Genomic DNA, 22,021 nt, shown 5'->3' on the forward strand with positions numbered 1-22,021 from the left:
CATAGGGTAGATCATGGCATTCCTGCTTCTCTCCAATGGAGAACCTATTCACAGGGCAGAGTCCAAAGCAGAAGACTGTTTCAAGCTACTAATCACGGGCTAATCTCTTCCTACATTGGACAGGTGGGAGTGAGGCAGAGTGCAGAATTCCCAGGACTCAGATTTAGAAAGAAAGGAGGTGGAACTGTAATGCTGAGTGCAGGAGTAAAAGAACAAGTGGAACTTTTGCAGAGCATTTGGGGAATAAAGCTTCCTTAATATCACAGTTCACCATATTTCCATGATAAAAATGAACTGCTGAAAATTTCTTCAGTCCATATGGGAATTATCTTCAAGCAACAATAAAGGTCACGGTACAAAGACTACTGGACTTCTGAATGTACATCAGCCAGGTTTAAAAATGACCTGCCCCAAAAGAGGAGGAGGAGTCAGAAGCAGATCCCAAATTGAACTAGAAGAGATATCATTCCCTTATTGATAATTGGTTAAGGACGATCACAGTTGCTATGTGAAGACATAAATGACAGAATCACACAGCTTGCCAATAATTCCATTAGATCAGCAGGCCACAGCCCTGGATGCAACTGAGAATCACTTGAGAAGATATTTTTAATGACTTCCTTTTTGAAATATTTATTTTTAATTGTGGTAGAAATACACTTACATAAAATTGACCATCTTAATCATTTTTACCTGTACAGTTCAGTAGTGTTAATTACATTTACATTGTATGCAACCAATCTCCAGAACACTTTTCATCTTGCAAAGCTGAAACTTTGTATCCATTAAACAAGAAGTCTTCATGTCTCCCCCAACCCCTGCAGCCACCATTGTACTTTCTGTCTCTATGGATTTGACTACTTAAGTATCTAATATATGTAGAATTGTACTAAATTTGTCTTTTCTGTGACTGGCCTATTTCACTTAGCATAATGTCTTAAAGGTTCATCCATGTTGTAGTATGTGTCAGAATTTCTTTCCTTTTTTTGAGACTGAATAATATATGATAATATGTACCTGAGAAGATTTTAAGACACCAATGCTCAGGCCTAACTCAGACTAATTAAGTAAGAATCTCTGGGGAGGGATCCAGGTGTCAATGTGTATAAAATTCTCCCTAGGGGATTCTGAGATTGTAGCCAGGGTTGAGAACCACTGATGGCTTGCCAACACCTGAAACTGATTAATTTGCCCCTCACTCTTGCTCTGCTCCTGGATTCCCTTCTAAGAGAAAGGCATAACCCAGTGCTTTCCAAACTTTACTGCACATTAAAATCACCAGGGTTTTTTTTTTAATTTTTATTTTTTTTAATCCTGCTTCACAGGTCACATTCCATACCAACTACACCACAGTATCTGGGGGTAAGGTCCCGGCATCAGATTTTTAAAGATTCCAGGTGATTCCAATAGGCAGCAAAATTGGAGACCCACTGCATAACCATGGACCAACGGTCTCAGACTAGAAACTTGAGGGTTACCTTCGATTCCTCTTTTTCTCACCCTTCAAATCTAAATTCTCCTCATCAAGCCCATTTGACCTTATCTCCTAAAACAGTGGTTCTCCAAGTGTAGTCCATGGACTTAATAAGATTACCAATTCATCCTGGTTTGCCCGGGACTGTTCTGATTTTCTCATTGCAAATCCCCAGGTTCTGCAATTTCCCTCAGTCCCAGGCAAACCTACACAGTTGGTCACCCTACCAGATAAGCAGCATCAACATCATGTGGAAATGCCAATGATCAGGGCCCAGCCAGGGACCTACTGATTCACAGACTCTGGGATGGGGCTCAGCATGCTGCCACGTACCCTCCAGGTGAGTCTGATGAACACTCAAGTTTGAGAACCACCGCCCTAAGCAACTCCCAAGTCTTTGCACTACAAAGACTGACGGCTCCTCAGTAGTAAGACACTGCCGGCTGCCATACTGGGGTGAGTACAGGACATTCGGCAATGTTTGCAGACATTTTTAGCTGTCATAATGAGAGGAAGATGCTGTATGGCAGACACATCTGAGAGCAATAACTTAAGCAGACCCTGAGAATGACCTGTGGTCTAAAAGGAATGTGTGTTTGGAGTTCCAAGCTAAGGAATCCGGGAGTAGCCAACCTGAAGATTCATTCCTTATCAGGAACATCTGAACCCCTGGCCCATTCCATGGAACAGGCCAGCCAGCGATACAGGGGATCGAGGCCCTTTGTTTTGGTGTAAACAAAGGTTGCCAGGTGGAGGTTGTTAGAGGGAGGGTGCTCAGTGAAAATGCTGTATGAACTGCATGTTTTTTACAAGCAGGAGCGGTTCTCCAGTCCAGCCTTACATACAACCACGGGTCTGCCCTGTATATAAGTTCCCTTCAATAAACTCTATGTCTTGTTCACTGGCTCCAAGTCCCTTTGGCCTCTCAAACATGGTGCCATCCCTACTAAAGTCAATAGGGTTCTGGCACGACAGATGCTACTGGCATTGAGTGTGTAGAGGCAGGGATGCTGCTAAGTAAATATTCTACAATGCACGGGACGGTCCTGGGCCCTACAACACAGAATTAAGCATCAGTGCTTAATTAACAGTGCTAAGCTTGAGAAACTTTCTCAGTGGCTTCAGTGCCCTTAGCTATGGGCCTTATCATTTCAATCCTTATTTCCCAAAATCGCTCACCTCTAGTCTTCCTCCCCATTTTCTATTTCCCATTTTAGGAGAGCTAAGCTCCCAACTAGATAAGTATAATGAATCTGGCAACTTCTAGAAGTTCTGTTATCTGAAATCACCTATCCAGTCATTATAAAACCCACAGCTGCACATATAGCACAATTTCAGAAAATAGGGTTCCCACATTTTCTGAACTATAAGTTTAATTGGTACTGCTTTTCAGGTTGGTTTACCAGAGCTGACATTGTGAAGCCTCTCAGGGGCTACATGACATTTTTTTCTTGTTAAATTCATCAGTGAGTTTTAGTAATATATGTAAAAGTGCTCGGGACTAATAACAAAACATTATCCCTCCTTTGGATGAGATATGTACAAACATATTTCCAAAGGCACTGGGTGCATTTTGGTAACTTTAATGAATACTGCTAGATGACACTGGTCTTAAAGTGTATTAAGTGTTGCAATAAATACTGAAATATATTAGACTGACAACTTTCTGGCATTGCTAATTGATTTAATTTACTGACCATTCACTTATATTTGCCTCATCTGCTCTCACTTAAAGGCTGCAAAGAGTGACGTTTTTGTCAAAACAATTTAGATGAGACCGATAAAGAGAAAAGGGGCAGGTGGTGCCCAGTTGGCCAGCTCCTAGGCCCACAGGTGGATCATGTTTGATAAGAACCTCTCTGCAGGAAAGACATGCATTCTGCTCGTTTCTACTACAGTGCGTTTCTTCTGCAAATTGTACAGTAATTTATAACACAGAAGATAATTATAAATACATTTATATTAGTCCTTAAGACTTTTTCTGGCACACAAATAATGGTCTATATTTAAAATGACAGTTCTCAGAAATCTTATATTTAACATTCCTTTGTCTTTTTTTCATGTTATGTCAGGACTCATTAAATATTTCAACTGTTTTGCCTAAATTTCATAGTGAGGAATGCAGAATACAGAACTATAAAGTTTACTTTTTTTTTTGAGACAGTCTCGCTCTGTCACCCAGGCTGTCATACAGTGGCACAGTCTTGGTTCACTGCAACCTCAGCCTCTTATGCTTAAGAGGTCCTTCCACCTCAACCTCCTGAGTAGCTGGGATTACAGGCATGTGCCACTACGGCTGTATAAGTTTTGTAGAGATGGAGTTTCGCCATATTGCTCAGGCTGGTCTTGAACTCCTGAGCTCAATCTGCCTGCCTCGGCCTCCCAGAGTGCTGGGATTACAGGCATGAGCCACCATGCCCGGCCAAGTTTGTTTCTTTTAGTTATAGCAGACATTTCTTAAAACAATATTTACACATATCTAGAACATTAACAAAATATTTTGAAAATACGGGTAGTTCTAATGCATTTAAAACTTTTATAAGTTGTCATAAGTTTTATAACCATAACAAAAACAAAGATTCACTGAAAACAATATAGTTGTACATTTCAACACTATATCATTTGAAGCTTCCTTCAAGGTACAGTAAGGCTCAAGTTGTTGGCTTCGTATCACAATGCACTAACATCAATTTTCCCATTGGATACTGTTTTATGTTGCAATAATCTTTAAGTGTCATTGGATTATCATTCTGTAAAAGTAATAGTATTCTATGTGCTAATATGCTCCATTTCTTACTTTATGCCAATTTCACTTACCCCCTAAATTCTAATACCTTCATTTAATCCATAAAAATGCCAATTTGCTAGTGAGAGAGCAGGCAAGACTTACCAGGATTTGGTAGTCTTTGTGGAGAGGCGCAGGCAGCAAACAGGGCATGTGAAGACACACCTGAAAGTTAGAGCCAGTTTATGTAGAAAACATTCTCCCCAAGGCACCTAAAAGTAGGGAAAAAAAAGATGAGAGGTATTCCAACACCTGTCAAAAAGGTGATTTGTGAAGTCACTTAAGTTTTCACTTAAACACACACACACACAGAGGGAACTAGAGCTTAGTTTTACAGCAAATATTTTTCTTGTTTTCTCTAAAACAATTTTGATAGCCAGGAATAATGCACAGACATTTTGTTCCCTGTTTTATTATTTTTTTCTGGTTCATGTTTTAGCAGTCATTTTCAGACAGCTTGATACTTACCAGCTATAAAATGTGCGGAATTAGATGGGTTTGTTTCTCAGGAATGTGAGACCCCTGACTCCATCCCAATCTACTTTCAGGGGGACCAGGTGGAATAGTTTCAGTTGGGTTCTCAAGGCTCTGACCAGTCCTAACTGGCTCAAGATCATCTTAAATGGCTCGTAGATTTCTGTTTACCTTGTGATTTGGCAAGTACAACTAACCATTGTGGGAACAGCAGGTTTGAGTGGTTTGGGAATCCATGTGGTTTGAAATTTCATTCTCCTACGAGGAAGGTTTGTAGGATAGAAATGAACCTACAGCAGTCTTACGTTTTATTCACCTGTCAGTATATTAATATCTCCATTTCAAATCTATGCAGTTTCAATGGGTACATTTTTTGATTGCTTGAAAAAACATTTAGGATTTCTAGAAGCTCATGGAAAATACCCTCATGGAAGAATAATGATTGTGAACTGAGCCAAAATGAGATGCTCATTTTTACACAACATTTACAAATCAGGAAATAGATTCCACAAACATTCACCAAATACCACTCTTACAGGCCTTTAAGCTTTTTCAATGGTATTTTTCAATGGTTCTTACCTGTTATTTGTGTTTTAATTTATTGCTCTATTTTCAGTTGATGCCACTGTTTTTTTGTTCCCTGTAGATCAGGTTCATCTGCTCACTTCTGATGTACTAGAAAGCAAACTCCAAGATGGCAGGAACATGTCTTTTCCATTTTAGGATGAAGTATGGAAGAAACTTGCAGTCAATATTTGCTAAACTGACTTGTTTTATTTTTATAAGTCAACAGCTTCCACAAAGTACCAGGTGGTAGGAGACCAAAGAGCAGTATTTGGTTTTTAGGTAGATACTTCAGCAAAGAGTGTGAGTGAAATTAAGGGACTTTTCAGTTTGTTCAATTGATGGTTTTGTGATCTGTTTTATTAGACCAATACTATTTTCCCTTTAGACTCTTAAATTATTGTGCAAAGCATAAACTCGGCATGAAATTTTATATAATTTTAAAACTTATTTCAAACATTGGAATTTCCTATTGTCTTTTTTGCCTTTTGAGATATGTAAATGTTAAAAGCTTGTTGCATTCTTGAGTAATTTGATTATATCTTGAGGGTTTTTCCCATTATATGTGTCTCCAGTTTTATTACGAGAATCAAAGTTACATCGTTCAAATTCCAAAAATTTCCGTTTAAATAATCATGAATAGGTTATTGTAGGCTGTTTGCCTGTAAATTGATGCCATGTCGTGGCATATCTGCTTTCATCTCAGAATGATTTAACTGTTTACGTCTTAGGATTAGGTTTAGAGTTAGAAGCTGTCAGGCACGATATATTTTCAAGAAAAATAATTTTCCCATGCAACTAAAAGATCAGTCTATCAGTTAATCAGAAGCAGTCTCTTGGTATAACTCTTCTTAAAGTCTTGATATCTTTTTTTCAAAAAGAAAATAGCTTTATTGCTTTTCCTGGAAAGTAATATATGCTCATTTACCCAAAATCAGACAGCATAAAAATTCAAAGGAAAAGGAAAGTAAAAATCCCTGAAAGCATCACATTTTTGAATAAATATCTTTTCAGATCCCTCCTCCTCATTCTCTGGTTTTCTTTAGTCTATATACGCCTGTAATTTTTCTTTAGTCTCTATTTCTTTAGCTCTGTTTCTTTAGTCACAGAACCTTAAAAACCAACAGATTCCATTAGGTATAATTGACCTATCAGAATTCATTTGTTGTAAGTATACATGTTAATGCCTTCGGTTGAACTGAAGTTAAGTGTAAGAGAGGTGACTTTCATCTCTTCCTTAGGAGGAGGTATTTCCCCAGAAGTCAGCCTCATCTCAACCAGAACTGCTTAGTGAGCTGAGCCTCCTCCCGTCTTTCCCCCGCGGTGGCCCACCTAACTGCAGGGCTGAGGAGGCTGTTCCTAAAGAGACTTGCCCACAGTCGGGATTCCATTTGGGCTGAGGAGTCTTCACCGGGCACAGCGAGGCTTGCAAGTCCTGACAGGAAGTGTGGAGGATTACTCAGTCACAGGAGGCCTTGAAACAGCTAATCAGCCTTTAATTAGATTCAGTGAACCTGAATGAAGCCAAGATCCTAGTGCTTGAGGCAGCTGACACACGCTACCAAAGCTCTGAAAGGACAGAAGGGCCTGGGCTGCCTACAACGCCCTCAGGCAGCGAGAAAGTGGCAAAACCCTCCCTGACAGAACCCATGTCAACCCCCTTTGTATTACCTCAGAGTGACCACAGACAAAGGGCTCATTGGAACCTGGAGAGAACCCCAATGGACTTACCATTTGGCTTCTCTTAAAACCAACTCTCCCAGTTCTTCCCCTAACAGGAAGACCCATCCAGCCTGCAGTGGCCTGGGCCTGAGGTTATCCTGGCATCTTCCACCTCAGAATCTGCCTTGGCGTGTTCTAATTACAGAGACCGAGGTGGATGGAGCTCGCAGGGCATTTAGGAGAGACGAGGAGAGGAGACTCAGGTCCATTGATTATTCTTATAATCCCTATAAGAATCTAAAAATACATTTCAACATTTATAGGAAAGTGCTAAAATGTACCACATTTTACAGTTGTTGATAAATGTGTAAAAGCTGTGTCATTTCTTTTTTTCTTTTTCCATTTTTTTTTTTTTTTTTTTTTTTTTTTGAGCTGGAGTCTCGCTGTCTCCCAGGCTGGAGTGCAGTGGCGCGATCTCGGCTCCCTGCAAGCTCCGCCTCCTGGGTTGACGTCATTCTCCTGCCTGAGCCTCCTGAGTAACTGGGACTACAAGCGCCCGCCACAGCGCCTGTCTAATTTTTTTGTATTTTTTTTTTTTAGTAGAGACGGGGTTTCACCGTGTTAGCCAGGATGGTCTCAATCTCCTGACCTCGTGATCCGCCCGCCTCAGCCTCTCAAAGTGCTGGGATTACAGGCGTGAGCCACTGCGCCCGGCCAAAAGATGTGTCATTTCTAAGCAAAAATTAACCAGTCTTAAGAGTGTGAGATCCAGCTAGGACTTTAGAGATAATTAGTTCTCTTTGTCCTTGAGAAAAAGCGAAAATCTAGAGAGTTAAATGACTCAGCTAAAGCCACACATTAGTCCACAGCCACCTCACTGTAACAGCCCACGGTGATGGCATGTTTCTTTTGTTGTTTGGTGTGGCAGCTTTGTGGCATAGTCACACTAGCACTCTTGAAGATTTCAGTGAATCCAGGGAAATGGGAATGTTTTGTAAGAGAATATGTTGTACTAAATAATTTAATCCCCTCATCAACCTGTGAGGTAGATACTAAATTATTCTTTTTATAAATGAGGAAACTGAGGCACAAAGAAGTTAAGTAACTTGCCCATCATCATACAGATATCAAGATTTCTTTTAATTCCCTCGAGATGAACTGAAATAGCAAGAAAGCAGGGGAAGTAGAGTAGTAAAGATTAGGTTGTTGGGGGCCAATCTCAGGTATCAAATGGCAGAATCAGTCCTCCCAGGGACCTTCCCTTCCATCACGCTGAACTGTGCCAGGAAAAATTGTGAAAATCTTTGAAATGAACAAAAATATTACTTGGTATCTTATGTAGTATATCTTTCCTGTTTATTTCTGTGTTTGAGCTACTTTACAACTCTGTACTCTTAGAATACTGATAGCAGTACGAAAGATTCTTGTCCATGGAAATGCCAATTGTGTCCTGTAGAGATGCAGTTCATTATTGCCATATAGATATTGATAGATACAGATACCAGCCAATTGATTACAGCATTTCTGACGGCCTATACATATGTGTTTTTAAAAAAATTCTCCTTTGAACTGGTTATAACATTCTCCTGTTTCTCTCATTAATGAGCAAATTGAATAGAATCTTTGGTATATATTTGCTTTATATTTATATAAGAGTCATGATTTGCCTTTAAAAAACATTAACCCTTAACATCTGCTTGGCCTTCCTGCATGTGCATGTGTGTCGTATGTGGTTCCTCCTGCATGGAATGTTTTGCCTACTTCATCTAGATCAAGGATCAGCATTCTACAACCCACAGGTGCAGGCTGGCCACTGCCTGCTTTTATAGGGCCTGCAAAGTAAGAATGGCTTTTACATTTCTAAATATTAAGAAAAAATTTTAAAAATAGCATTTCGTAACATATAACAATGATATGAAATACAAATTTTTGCACTCACAAATAAAGTTTAATTAGAACAGTCCAACTGATTATCTGCATATCGTCTACAGCTGCCTTGTTTAAGCTACGATGGCAGAGTTGAGTGGTTGTGAGAGACCATACCACCTGCAAAGCCAAAAACATCCGCTAGCTGACACTTTACAGAAAAAGTGTGTTAAGCAATGATCTACTTCATGCTGCTAGAGTCTCAGCATCACCTCCAAGGCATTGTCCCTACCCCTCCATTCTGGGCTGCGTTTCCCCTTCCTGATGCATATAATACCCTGTGTGTGTGTGTGCAGCCATTGCTGTCCCTGCTATGTGGCTGACTCTCTCCTTATAACTCCACACCTAGTCTGTAAAGCCCTGAAGGATGTGGGTTTTGTCTTATTTACCCTTCCATCACCAATGCCTAAGATAGTGACTGACACATAGTTTGCACTCAAAATTTGTTGAATAAATGCTTGTCATCCTGTACTGGGTAACAAAGGCATTTGCATAGCATGGTATTCTGAACAAGTATTTAACAACTGCCTAGCTATCAACCTTATTTTTAAGATAAGATGACAGAAATCAGTATCTATCTTAATCCCCAGAAATGAAATGATACAGCAAGGAAGTGTGCGGGTAGAGGTAGTGAAGACAAGCTTGCTGGGGCTTGGCAAGAGTGGCTGTGCTCTGAGAAGGTACAATGTGCCTGGATGAGAGCACATGTTTAAAACGTCTTAAGGAGACTGCCCAGTTCAACTAATGTCCAACTTGGGCAGAGATCAGTTGTACAACTTCTGGGAGTAGCTTTCTCATTGTTTTTCACCTGCCTACTTATCTGTGGGTTTCAGAGTCCCTTCTGCTTGTCTTTCCAGCTCCATTAATTCTTTGGTTTTTCTGCTTTGCCCTTCTTGTCCTGTGAAGAAACTTTCACCTTGCTCTTGTGGCTTCCTGTTTCACTCAGTGTGTTTGGCCCATGCACCTCCCTGGAGTCTAGTTCTGCTTTCTCAGGCAGCTCTTTGTGCTGCTCCAAATTTTTCACTTCCAGAAGGTATCATTGGTGAGGAAACCCAAGGGGTCATGTCACATTCAGTAATCAATACAGGATTTATTGATTAAAGTAGCTTAGAGAATAAAAATATGGTTAGGAACAATATTTTCAGAAAACTTTAAGCGCTCTTACACAACTAAGCAGTGTACGATTACAAGTGCTCCCCAAACTGGCATCAGTTCTTTTCTGAATCTGTTGATTCTCTTCCTCAGTCTTCAGGTGTGCTTCTCCGCCTTGTCCTGCTACAGGATTTGTCACCACTTGGGTGACCTAAGAATTCCTTGGTCCCAGACCTGAAATCATGTGGAGTCTTATACCTCCCCCACCTACCATAGGCCTCAGCACAAATGTCAGTTCCTCAAAGGAAGTGACCTTCTTTCTGTTTCCTTTGCAACCCTCCCACATCTGGCATATTATAGAAGCTACAGGAGGTATTGGCATGGATAAGATCACATTTCCATTTCCCAAGTGTTACGGGTTGTATTGTGTACTGTAGCCCTCCCTCTGAATTCATGTGTGGAAGTCCTAATTCCTAGTACCTCAGAATGTGAACTTATTTAAGAATGGGGTCATTGTAGATGTAATTAAAGTTAAGACAAGGTCATACTGGAGTAGCGTGCGCCCCTAATCCATTATGACTGGTATCCCCTTTCACATACAAAAAGGGAAAATTGGAAATACAGAGACATGCACATAAGGAAAACACCACGTGAAGCCCAGGAACCAGAAGCTAGGAGAGAGGCCTGGAACAGCTCCTTTCCCAGCGCCTTTGGAGGAAGCATGGCCCTGCTGGCACCTTGATCTTGGACTTCTAGCCTCCAGAACTGTGAGAAGAAAAAATTTTATTTTATTTTTTTTTAATTGAGACAATCTTGTTCTGTCGCCCAGGCTGGAGTGCAGTGGCATGATCTCGACTCACTATGACCTCCGCCACCTGAGTTCAAGCAATTCTCGTGCCTCAGCCTCTCGAGTAGCTGGAAATAGAGACGCGTGCCACCAGGCCTGGCTAATTTTATTTTATTTATTTATTTATTTTGGTAGTTTTAGTAGATACAGGGTTTTGCCATGTAGGCCAGGCTGGTCTCGAACTCCTGACCTCAGGTGATCTGCCTGCCTCAGCCTCCCAAAGTGCTGGGATTACAGGCGTGAGCCACCGTGCCTGGGAAAGTTCTATCGTTTAAACCACTCGGTTCATGGTACTTTGTTACGGAAGCCTTTGCACCCATCTTTCTTCTTCCTAACCCCAATACTGCGATTGTGGGTTTGTTATCACTTAGAAGCCATTGCCATTTGAATTTATTGAATTTTCTGCTTTTCCAAACTGAATGTTTCCCCTTGTGTTAGTTCCCTTTTGCTGCTGTAACAAAATTACCACAAACTTGGTGGCTGAAAACAACACAAACTTACTATCTTACAGTTAAGAAGGTCAGAAGTTTGGAATTAGTCTAAGCTAAAGCCAAGAGTTGGCAGGTCTGGTTCCTTCTGGAGGCTCTGAGGGGAGAATCCATTCCCTTGCCTTTTTCAGCTTTCAGAAGCTTCCATGGCTCCTTCCTTGTACCACTCAAACCTCTTGCTTCCATCGTCATGTGTCTTGTTACTAAGGTGGATTCTCCTGCTTTCCTCTTATGGGGACTGCTGTGACTTTATTGTGCCCACTAGGATTATCCAGGATATCCCTGTCTCTATATTCTTAATCACATTTTCAAAGTCATTATTGCCGTGTCATATATTCACAGGTTCCAGGGATTAATTATGCTATGCACATCTTGGTGGGGGGCATTTTTCTGTCTGTGCTACCCTCTTTCCATCTATTTCCTTTCCAAATTTCATTCATTTTCCAGGGTCCTCTTCTAGGATTTCTCTACTTCAGCCCACAGTAGTATCTGTCTTTGTAATTATAGTCTATGAACCACCACAGGGCTTGGTCCTAGATCTCTAATTGTTGGGCATGAAGTCACCTAGTCCTCCAAATGCACTGAAGGGAAGGTGCCAGAAGTGCAGAGATCATTGTTTTCATTCTTCCATCTCTCTTGAAATCCGTGACATTAGCTGTGGACCCAAAGATGTAAAATACTGCTTGATGGAAGGATTTGCTTTTTTTTTTTTTTTTTTTTTGGAGTAACTAGATGCAGAGGGGTAAATCCAGACCTCTAGATTTGCCATCTCTTCTTCCTTTGTCTACATGCTATGGAAGTAAGACTGAGCTTGAGTGAACAGAGTAGATAGCCAAGATCCCAAGTCATTGTCTACCCATGAACAAGCTCTCCTGAATAGAGCTGGTTAAGCAGTTAGGCTTGACTTTCACATTCTTACTGTGTCCTTCCCATTGCTATGGAAAATAATTATCATGACACAACCCTGACAACCTCTAACCAGTCCCAACAAGGTTTAGGGGACTTTATGAAGCAACTTGTAGGAAGAGGGAAAGCCAAGGAAGCCTTCACTCTGCCTTCTGAAGCATCTGGCAGCCTCATGACCATCAGAGCTTAGATGATTCTTGAAAGCTGGCTGCCCTCATGCCATGCTCTATATGCAAAAATCCAAAAAGAGAAAGATGTGTCTCTGCTCTTCTATAAAAGTGGGTCCAAGCCACTGTAGTCAGCTCCAAACTTGCATACCCAGAGACAGCCATGTCTTTCCTTTTCATAGCTTTTGGACTAGGGGACTCCTGGCCTTTAAAAACAATAGGCTTGTTTTTCATTTTTAAATATTAGTCTTTTACAACTGGACAGACTTATAGGCCTACTCTCCTCTCATTTTGGATATCAGACTCTCACTTAGTTTAGATTTAAGGATAAATAAGTTATAGAGAGAAAGAGCTTGTATTTTGGAGTCAGACACACTTTAGTTCATAGACTAGATCTCTTCTACAGCTATGTAATCTTTGGAAATAAAAGCGACGCCACCTCACAGGATTGGTGAGAATATTAGATGGGAATGATGTACACATTGCCTTGTACAATACTTGGAATTTAATGGGCAGCGAAGCTGGGTTATCTTCTTCTTCCTCCTTATTTTAATCCAGAAATTCCTTGCTAAATGAAGAGGATTAAATGCTGGAAACACATATAAAGTAGGAATACACAAGGATTGTTTGTATTTGGGGGACAGGATGTGAAATAATGTAAAATAATTTGCAGAGGATTATGTCTTAGCTTGGACTGTCATAACAATACCACAGATTGGGTGGCTGAAACAACTGAAGTTTATTTTCTTATAGTTCTGGAGGCTACATATTCCAGAGCCAGCCAACTCAATTCCTGGCAAGGATTCCCTTTCTGGTTTACAGAAGACCACCTTCTCTCTGTCCTCACATGGCAGAGAGAGAGAGAGAGAGAGAGAGAGAGAGAGAGAGAGAGAGAACAAGCTCTTATTTGTCTCTTATTATAAAGATACTACCCCAATCAGATCAGGACCTCACTATTATAATTTCATTTAGCCTTAGTTACCTCCATAAAGGCCCCATCTGTAAACACAGTCACAATGGGAGTTGGGGCTTCAACATATGAATTTGGGGTGGAGGGTGACACAGATATCCAGTCCATACAGATTTCAAGGTCATGTTTACAGTTGAAATTTTCTTTCATTTCAGAGTTTACCTTGGGCATTTTATTGCATTAAGATTGAGAAGAATGCTTCTTTCCCTGCTTCTGCCTTTCTGGACTGTGGTGGCATCAGCCAGTGCTCTGGCCTTTCCCCACAGCAGTGGAGATGAGTGGGGTCTTCTCACAGGTCCCCTGATGCACCTGCCCAGTGAGAGTTCCTGTGGTTCATTACAGATGAAATGGACTTCTCATGCTACCTCAGTTACCAGAATCACCCTGTTTAGAGTCTCCTCCCCTCCAAAGATGTCATCTTTCTACATATCATGCCTTCCCTGTTTCTTCTCCTAAGTCAATTGTTCATTGAATGCATCAAGATGCCAGTTGCTGCTACATTTATTTTCATTGCTTATTCTGATATCTCTGTATCTCCACTCAATGCAGCAATGCTTTACTCTGAAAAAGCATTTGGTCACAGTGTTTTTGTGCAAAGCTGCTGCATGCCTATATTTTTATTCATGGTATCTGATGGTATTATATAAAACGGTGTCTTTTCTTTTTAAGGGACCGAGAACACTTTTTTCCCCAGAGAAAATAGAAAAGAACAGGTCTGAAGGGGAAACCACAAACAGGGGTGACAAAAGCAGGTACTAAGGGAAAGACATCTCATTTGCCTTGGTGGTCTGGGGAAGTTTTTGTCAAAGGAATTGCTTTAAAAATGCTGAAGTTTGTGGAAAAATGGTTGCATGCACACCCCAGTGAGACTTATCTAATATAAAAAGAATCTGGGAATGGTTGCATTGTCTTCTTAATTCACTCCAGCAATATTTATTGATTATCAACTGTGAGCCTACACAGTGTCTGGTACATATGAGGCACTCAGCAAATATCCTCAAAAGAAGAGGAGAATACACAAGTCTTAGGGATTTGATTCTAGGAGTGAGGGATCTGGCGGTGGACACAAGTCAGTCCCCAGCCTTCTTACAGCTCTAGTTTGGGAATGCAAACACTCAGTGAGTGAATAAATAAATACAAAAGCAAAATTCAGGCTATGATAACTGCTATAAGGAAAACAAAGCATGACATGTGTGTGTGAGAGAGTAACAGAGGAAGGGGACTGTTTGTAGACAAGATGTGAGGGGAGACATTATTCTACTGCAGCCTGGAGAATGGGGAGTGAACCGTGCAGAGACCTGGAGGAAGAACCTCCAGGTAGACAGAACAACAAATGCAAAGCCTTTGGGTGGGAAAGGCCACAGTTTTTGTGTGAATAAAAGAAAGGGGGCTAATGTGGCTAGAGCAGAGTGGAGAGGAGGAAGGGAGCAAGGGGCTCTGGTCAGAAATTTGGATTTTCTTCTAAGTGGAGTAGGAAGTCTTTGAAGTATCTTAGACAGGGAGTTACGTAATCTCTCTTTTGCAGAGATGAGCAAACTATGGCCCATGGGTAAATCTGGCTAGTCATAGTTACACCCATTCATTTAAGTATTCTCTAGGGCTGCTTTTGCTGTACAATGACAGAGCTAGCAGTTGCAACACAGAACAAATGGCCTGCAAAGTCTAAGTTATTTACTGTCTAATTTATTATTATCATTATTATTTTTTTGAGACAGGGTCTTGCTCTGTCACCCAGGCTGGAGTGCAGTGACATGAATAGTGATCCCTGCAGCCTCGACCTCCTGGGCTCAAGTGATCCTGCTAAGTAGCCGGGACCACAGGTCCCAGCCATCACACCTGGCTTTTTAATTTTTTTGTAGAGATGGGGGTCTCACGTTGTTGCCCAGGCTGGTCTGAAACTCCTGGGCTCAAGCAATCTTCCTGCCTTGGCCTCCCAAAGTGCTAGAATTAAAGACATGAGCTAGTGTGCCCGATCTATCTGGGTTTTTAAAGAAAAAGACTGCCAACCCTGTTGTGTTGTGTGAAGTATGGCTTACAGGAGGGAGGCTGGAGATGAAGAATGTGATGTGTTCAACATATATTTTGGAAATAGACTTCTAGAATTGACCAATGGACTTGTTGGGGAGGCATGGGGAGCTTAAAAGATGACTCCTGCATGTTTTGCCTTGAGCCAAAGTGGTGCCATTTATTGAGATTGGGCACTACTATAGACTGAATATTTAAGTCCTTCGAAATTCATATATTAAATCCTAACCCCCACTGTGATGGCATTAGGAGGTAGGGCCTTTGGGAGATGATTAGATCATGAGCCCTCATGAATGATATTAGTCCCCTCATAAAAGGGACCTTAGAGGAATCCCTTGTCCCTTGAAAGCTAGGATACAGGATGCTGTTTAAGACCTGGAGAGCAAAAATGAGGGAGGTACCAGGAAGGAGTAAGACAGGTAGTAAAAACTCGGGGGTGGGGGGATAAGAAAGAGAAACAGGATGGTACACGACACTAAGCTGGTGCTACCAAACAGCTAAGGCTTCACTGCTCTTGTGGTGTTTCACTGAGGAAACAGGAGGGCTGGGAGGGGACTTGCCCCACATATGGTATAGGCATCAGAAGCCTCATTTATGCATAGTCTATTCACTTCTCAAACATAAGCCTAGTGATGGTTTCTTCTAACAGCTTATGGAGGTGTAACTTACATATTATAAATTCACTTGCTTTAATGATTTTTAGTAAATTTACCATGCTGTGTGGTTATCAACACAATCCAGTTTTAGAACATTTCCATCACTCCAGTAAGATGCCACGTGCCAACTTACAGTTAATCCTTGTTCCCGTTCCCAGCCTCAGATAATGACTATTCTTCATTGTCTTTAGAAGTTTGCATTTTCCGAACATTTTAAGTAAATGGAATCATGCAATATGTGGGTTTTTGTGTGTGGTTTCTTTAGTTCAGCATGTTTTTGACAGTCCTCCACATTTTGGCGAGTGTTAATGCTTTTCAAAAAATTGCTGTATAGTATTCCATTTACTTGTTTAGATATGGCATTTAGTTGTGTGGATATGCCACAGTTTGTTTATCCATTCATCTGTGGATGGACATTTTTTTGGGGGGGCAATTATGATCAATGCTTCTCTGAACATTCCTGTACAAGTCTATGTGTGGACATGTGTTTTCATTTTTCTTGGGCACATACCTAGAGGTGGAATTGCTTGCTGGGTCATATGGTAAACTTTCATTTAACATTTTAAGAAATCACCAAACTGTTATATTCCTACCAGCAATGTATGAGGGGCCTATTTACTCTAGATATGTTTTCTATGAGAGGAATATGAGAGATTTTGAGATCAAACATGGGCTGTGGGAAGAAACGTATTCAAAATACTGTTCATTAAATGCTTTCAGACAATAGGGTGGGAACAAGTTGTTTCTTTACACTGGTTTCAATCTTGGTTGCACATTAGAATCATCTGGGGAGCTTTAACAAGTCGTGATGTCCAAGTCATGTCTCAGACAATTACAATAAAGATGCTGTGAGGGTGGGTGGGCAGGTATTAGGGTTTTAAAACTCCCCAGGTGATTTCAGTGTGCAGGCTGAGAAGCTCTTCTATGAAAAAAAAAGTTTGTCAAGTCATTCACCGAGATAATGAGTTAAATAGTTACAGCTGAAGACAGACCGTGTCTATAGGACACGCTGAGTGAGACTGGAGAAGTTTTATGGCTATACAAGGAACAAAGGATGTACTGTCTGGCAAACAGTAGCTTTTGTAATTATCTTCATATACTTTTTCCAGTATTATTTCAGCCATGAAGTGGAGGAGAGAGGAGGATAACTGAAGGGGGTAAGTGGGGTGGGAATCAAAGGTTTCAATGGTCCATTTGTTTTAGATGGGAGAGACTTGAACAGTGTGAATGTCAATAGACACTCCAGTTAAACAGGAGAAGAAATAACTGATGGGTAAGAACCCACCAGAGGAGAGAGATGGCAGCTCAGGTAGAGGGACTGGCCCTCGTTAGGAGGAAGGATGGCTCCTCTGTCTTAACAGGAGGTTAGAGGTAGAGAATGAGAAAATATTGAGGCAAACGTTTTGGTTTGCTAGCAGGAAGATGAGGGAATTCCCATCTATGCTTCCCTCCCCTCTTTTCAGTGAATTATGATGTAAGGTCATTTTGTAGAAAGTGATTTGTGAGGCTGGGCCCAGTGGCTCACACCTATAATCCCAGCACTTTGGGAGGCCAAGGTGGGTGGATCACTTGATGTCAGGAGTTCAAGACGCAGCCTGGCCAAAATGGGGAAATCCCATCTCTACTATTAGCCAGGCGTGATGGTGGGCACCTGTAATCCCAGCTACTTGGGAGGCTGAGGCAGGAGAATCACTTGAACCCAGAAGTTGCAGTGAGCTGAGATCACACCACTATACTCCAGCCTGGGTGACAAGAGTGAGACTGTTTCAAAAAAAAAAAAAAAAAAAAAAAAAAAAGACAAGTGATTTGTGAGAGTGAGTGGGGAGAGAGGGCAGGGTTAAATCCTTGAGGAGAATGAAGAAGATTTGACATAGTCATTGTTGAGTGTGAGAATGTAAGTTCCCTTGAGAAAAATAGCAGGTCTACTAGGCAGTGTTGAGAGTTGAACAATTCGAAGATATAAAACTGTATGACACTGATCTACTCAGCCCCTAGGGGCAGGCAGGAGAAAACAGAGAGTAGACTTGCTCCTGAGTCCCGCAATTTCTCCACAGGCATTTAGAAAAGACAGAAGGCCAAAGGACTTTAATGTAAAGCAGGAGTGTTTCACATAGGGACTATAACATCTGTGGAGGAGGGATCGAGAAAAGGGGTAAACTGAAGGGTCAATGGAAATCAGATGGGCAGTGGAGAGGCTGTGGGCAGAGTGAGATGTGTAGATTACATGATTATGGAGGGAGAGATGTCACGGAACTGTACGTAGGCACTGATGGGTTGCCCATATGAGTAATGGCAGAATTTGTCCTCATTTCCTCACCTACTCACTCTTCATCTCTTTCCAATCTGAACCACACTCCAGGTGGTTACTTTTACTAAGGTCTTAAATGACCTTTATGTCTTCAAATCCAAGAAACAGTTTTCAGTCCTCATTTTGCTTGATTTTTCAGTATAATGTGACATTATCAACCATTCTCTGGTCTTGAAATGGTCTCTTTCACTGGCTTCCAGGACAACACATTCTCTTTACTTCTTCCTGACTTTGGGCCCCTGTTTACTGGTCTCCTTTAGAGGTCTTTCTTTCTCTTCCTGTCCATTATATTTGGAAGTGTCTGAGTAAGGTGTAGTCCTCAGCCTTCTTGTCTATACTCTCTCCCTAGGCAATCTCATCCGTGCCTCATGGTTTAAATTGCTACTTCTCATCTTAGAAGTTTCTTTGGATAAGCTCAAATATCCAATTCCTATTAGTTATTTCCATTTGGATGTCTCAGGTTTTCAAATTCCTTATTTATTATTCTGAAATTATAATGTGTCCCCAAATCTAGTTCTTTTCCGACATTCACACCTGAGTGAACCTCATGTCTGGTTAGGCAAGTCAGAAATCTAAACACCATCCTTGATAACCTCTCTTTCCCTCAACTCTCCATATCTAATCCACTGTTCCCATCAGTTTTGCTTCCTAAATATTCTTAGAATTCACTCATTTCTCCCCACCTCCAGTGTTATGACCAGATCCAGTCTCTATCATCTCTTGTCTAAATTACTGCTCAGCTTCCCAAAGGCCTCTTAGCTTCTTCCCTAACTCCCTTCCAGTCCATTCGCCACACAAAATCTCATAAACCCCACCCCCTACAAACACAAATTGCATCATACAGCCCTTGACTTAAGCCCCCTCCAATGACTTCCAGTTGCTACTGCTCCTTGAATAAATGCAAAAGCTTGTCCTCAAGCCCCAGCATGGTCTGGCCCTGCATCCGCTCCAGGCACACTGGCCTTTCTGTGCAGCAACTCTGTCCTGCCTCCTCCTCCTCGGTTCCAACTTGTCCCAGCTCTCAGCTCACATTTCTTCAGGGACACTTTCCTGACCACCTTGACCAGGCTGGGCTCTGCCATCATTTGCTCTCATGGAATGGTGTGCCTTCCCTTTATAGCTCTTACCTCAGTTTGGAATTACACATTCACTTAGGTGATTATTTGACAATGTGTGTCTGCTCACACCAGCCTCTAGCCTACATAAGAACAGGAACCACATCTGGTTTTGCTCATCTTGTATCTTCCCCAATTAGCAAAATACCTGGGTCTAGAAGGTGCTCAGATTGTGTGTGTGTGTGTGTGTGTGGGTTTGTTATTAAGAACCATAAGATCTAAGCAGAAAGATATCTTAGAAAACATCTGCTATCTGTCATTTTCAAGTTGAAAAGGCAGAGGTTTGGAGAGGTGGGAGATTAGGGGGTTCATTTATATACTGCCACACAGCTAGTTGATGGCAGAGCTGGAATCTGAATCTGTTACCCACCCTCCAGGGAGGCTGGTTGACACTAATGGGTCATTTTCCTGCCTGGTGCCGTTTCGCCCAATAGAACCAAACCAAGCTTAGTAAAGCAGAGCAGAAACTTTATTTATTAATAAAGAAATGGATAAGGGAAGCTCATACTCAAAGCACCTTCTTGCCAGATGGGAGGATGGGGGCGGGTAAAGGGAGATGTTAAGAGCTCTTAGGGCAGGTAGGTGGAGACTGGGGCGCAATTCCTGAAAAAAGGTGGGTTCTTCCAGGAGGGCTACAGTGTGCACAGTCTTTTGTACTTGGCACTTTTTGTGCCTAACAAGGTACATTACTGGCCCCTGGGCGGAGGTCTTAGCATGGTAATGAAGCAAGAATGCAGGTCAGGGCAGTATTGCTGAGCTACTTCATGGTTACTGGCATCTGGCCTTCCTTTCTGTAAGCAAGCACAGCTGCGAGCACAGGTTAATTTCACAGGTTTGGGGGCTTCCTGAATTGGGGTTGTTGCCGTGACAAATCCCCATCTCTTTCCGGTTCAGTGAATTTTCCACCTCCACCTAGGAACTATTTATTTATTAGTATAAATACTCAAGTAGTGCTCTCTCCCTCTCTTGTTTTTTTTTTTTTTTTTTTTTTTTTAGTGAAAAGAGCTGTCTGTGCTTAAACAGTGCTTTTTTGGGGGGTGCTATACCATCACAAAACATCAAGCCATTGGCAGATAAAATAGCATACTCTGGAGAAGAGGGAGATGCCATTTTAAGGACATGCCTCGCCTCATCCCTACCAACTTGCAGCAGTGGTAGGGATGCTTAGTAGGACCCAGGAGGCATGCTCCTCCTTCCTCTCCCCCTGCCGAAACTCCCCAGCCACAGTCATTAAGAGGAAGCTTAACAAGGCTCACAGGGACACATGCTTGCTCCCTGGAAGCTGTGGACTCGTCAGAGAAAGCTGCAAATCCAATTTTCCCCTGTTGCAGCAGGCAATCATTTTTTTGCATGATCAGATCACAAACTGATTATTAAAGCTGGTTTGCACTGTGTCCAGAGGCCACTTTTTCCTGCAAGTAGGTTTCTCTTGCACTGCATAGAGCAGGGGAGCCCTCTGGTGGTAATCTGTAGGAAAACCTCCTGAGCAGGAGGGATTTGCTTAATTTGGGTGAGAATTCTTCATATTCTTTTCCCTTGCCTCCATAAGCCTTTTCCAAAATCGTTCATTAGGGCCGGGCGCGGTGGCTCATGCCTGTAATTCCAGCACTTTGGGAGGCCGAGTAGGTCACTCAGCCCACCGAGTCACTCGGACCACCCACCGAGGCGGGTAGGTCACTTTAGGTCAAGAGCTTGAGACTAGCCTGGCCAACATGGCAAAACCCCTGTCTCCACTAAAAATACAAAAATTAGCCGGACGTGGTGGTGCACACCTGTAATCCCAGCTACTTGGGAGGCTGAGGCATGAGAATCACTTGAACTAACCCAGGAGGCAGAGGCTGCAGTGAGTGCCTCTGCTCTCTAGGCTGGGTGATAGAGCGAGACTCTGTCTCAAAACAAAACAAATCAGCCATTATAGGTAAACCTGACCTGTTGTAAGCCATCTGAACAAGAAAGTTCATACCATCAATGGACCATTGCTTTTTGGGGTCAAGATTGCATTTCTCCAGCCCCTTTTTGCTAAAGAGCCCCAGGACTGATGAGGAAGACAAAGCTATGGATTGTGAATGTGGCCCACATTGTAGAGGGGAGGAGAGGCCCTGACATGCTGTTCTGAAGTGAGTGACAGACATGCCCTCCAGGTGGAAACACCAAGCTTGGCATAGCACTTTAAGGTTCACTTATATAACATGTGATCCAAATCACCGGGAGGAGGGCAGCTCTGAGCCAACAGGAGGTCTTGTAGGTGTGGGGCTGGGACCAGGGGGCTGGAGAATAACGGGCAGGTGGTGGAACATGCAAACATGCTGGGGCTTGGCTGTTTGCAGTGGGGTTTGAGAAGATTAGAAGAATGAGGGTGGAGAGAAGGGAGAGGTTGACATATATTCGACACCTGTAGTGTCCTCCTTCAGACAGGAGAGTTAAGAAATCCAAGTCGCCTGTGATTCAGGAGGGCAGAGTCCAGGCAAGCAGAAGAGAGGGGCTGGGCCCAGGCAGGCACCAGGAACCAGGCTTTGGGAAAGGAGGCAGCGTCTGATTTCTTGAACCTTTCTCAAAAGGCTA

The 22,021-nt window shown here is 42.1% G+C and overlaps 1 protein-coding gene across 2 annotated transcripts in view; it reads right to left on the minus strand.

Moving 5' to 3' along the window:
* The window catches only part of LAMB4 (laminin subunit beta 4), a 108,116-nt gene extending 103,701 nt beyond the window's left edge, over nucleotides 1-4,415 (minus strand). For both annotated transcript variants that reach the window (XM_025379850.1, XM_025379851.1), the window contains exon 1: nucleotides 4,365-4,415. The gene's annotated coding sequence lies outside the window, so the exon portion shown is untranslated. The remainder of the gene's footprint in view (nucleotides 1-4,364) is intronic.
* Between the last annotated feature and the right edge of the window lie 17,606 nt (nucleotides 4,416-22,021).

This window comes from Theropithecus gelada, chromosome 3, assembly GCF_003255815.1.
Source record: "Theropithecus gelada isolate Dixy chromosome 3, Tgel_1.0, whole genome shotgun sequence".
Lineage (NCBI taxonomy): Eukaryota > Metazoa > Chordata > Mammalia > Primates > Cercopithecidae > Theropithecus > Theropithecus gelada.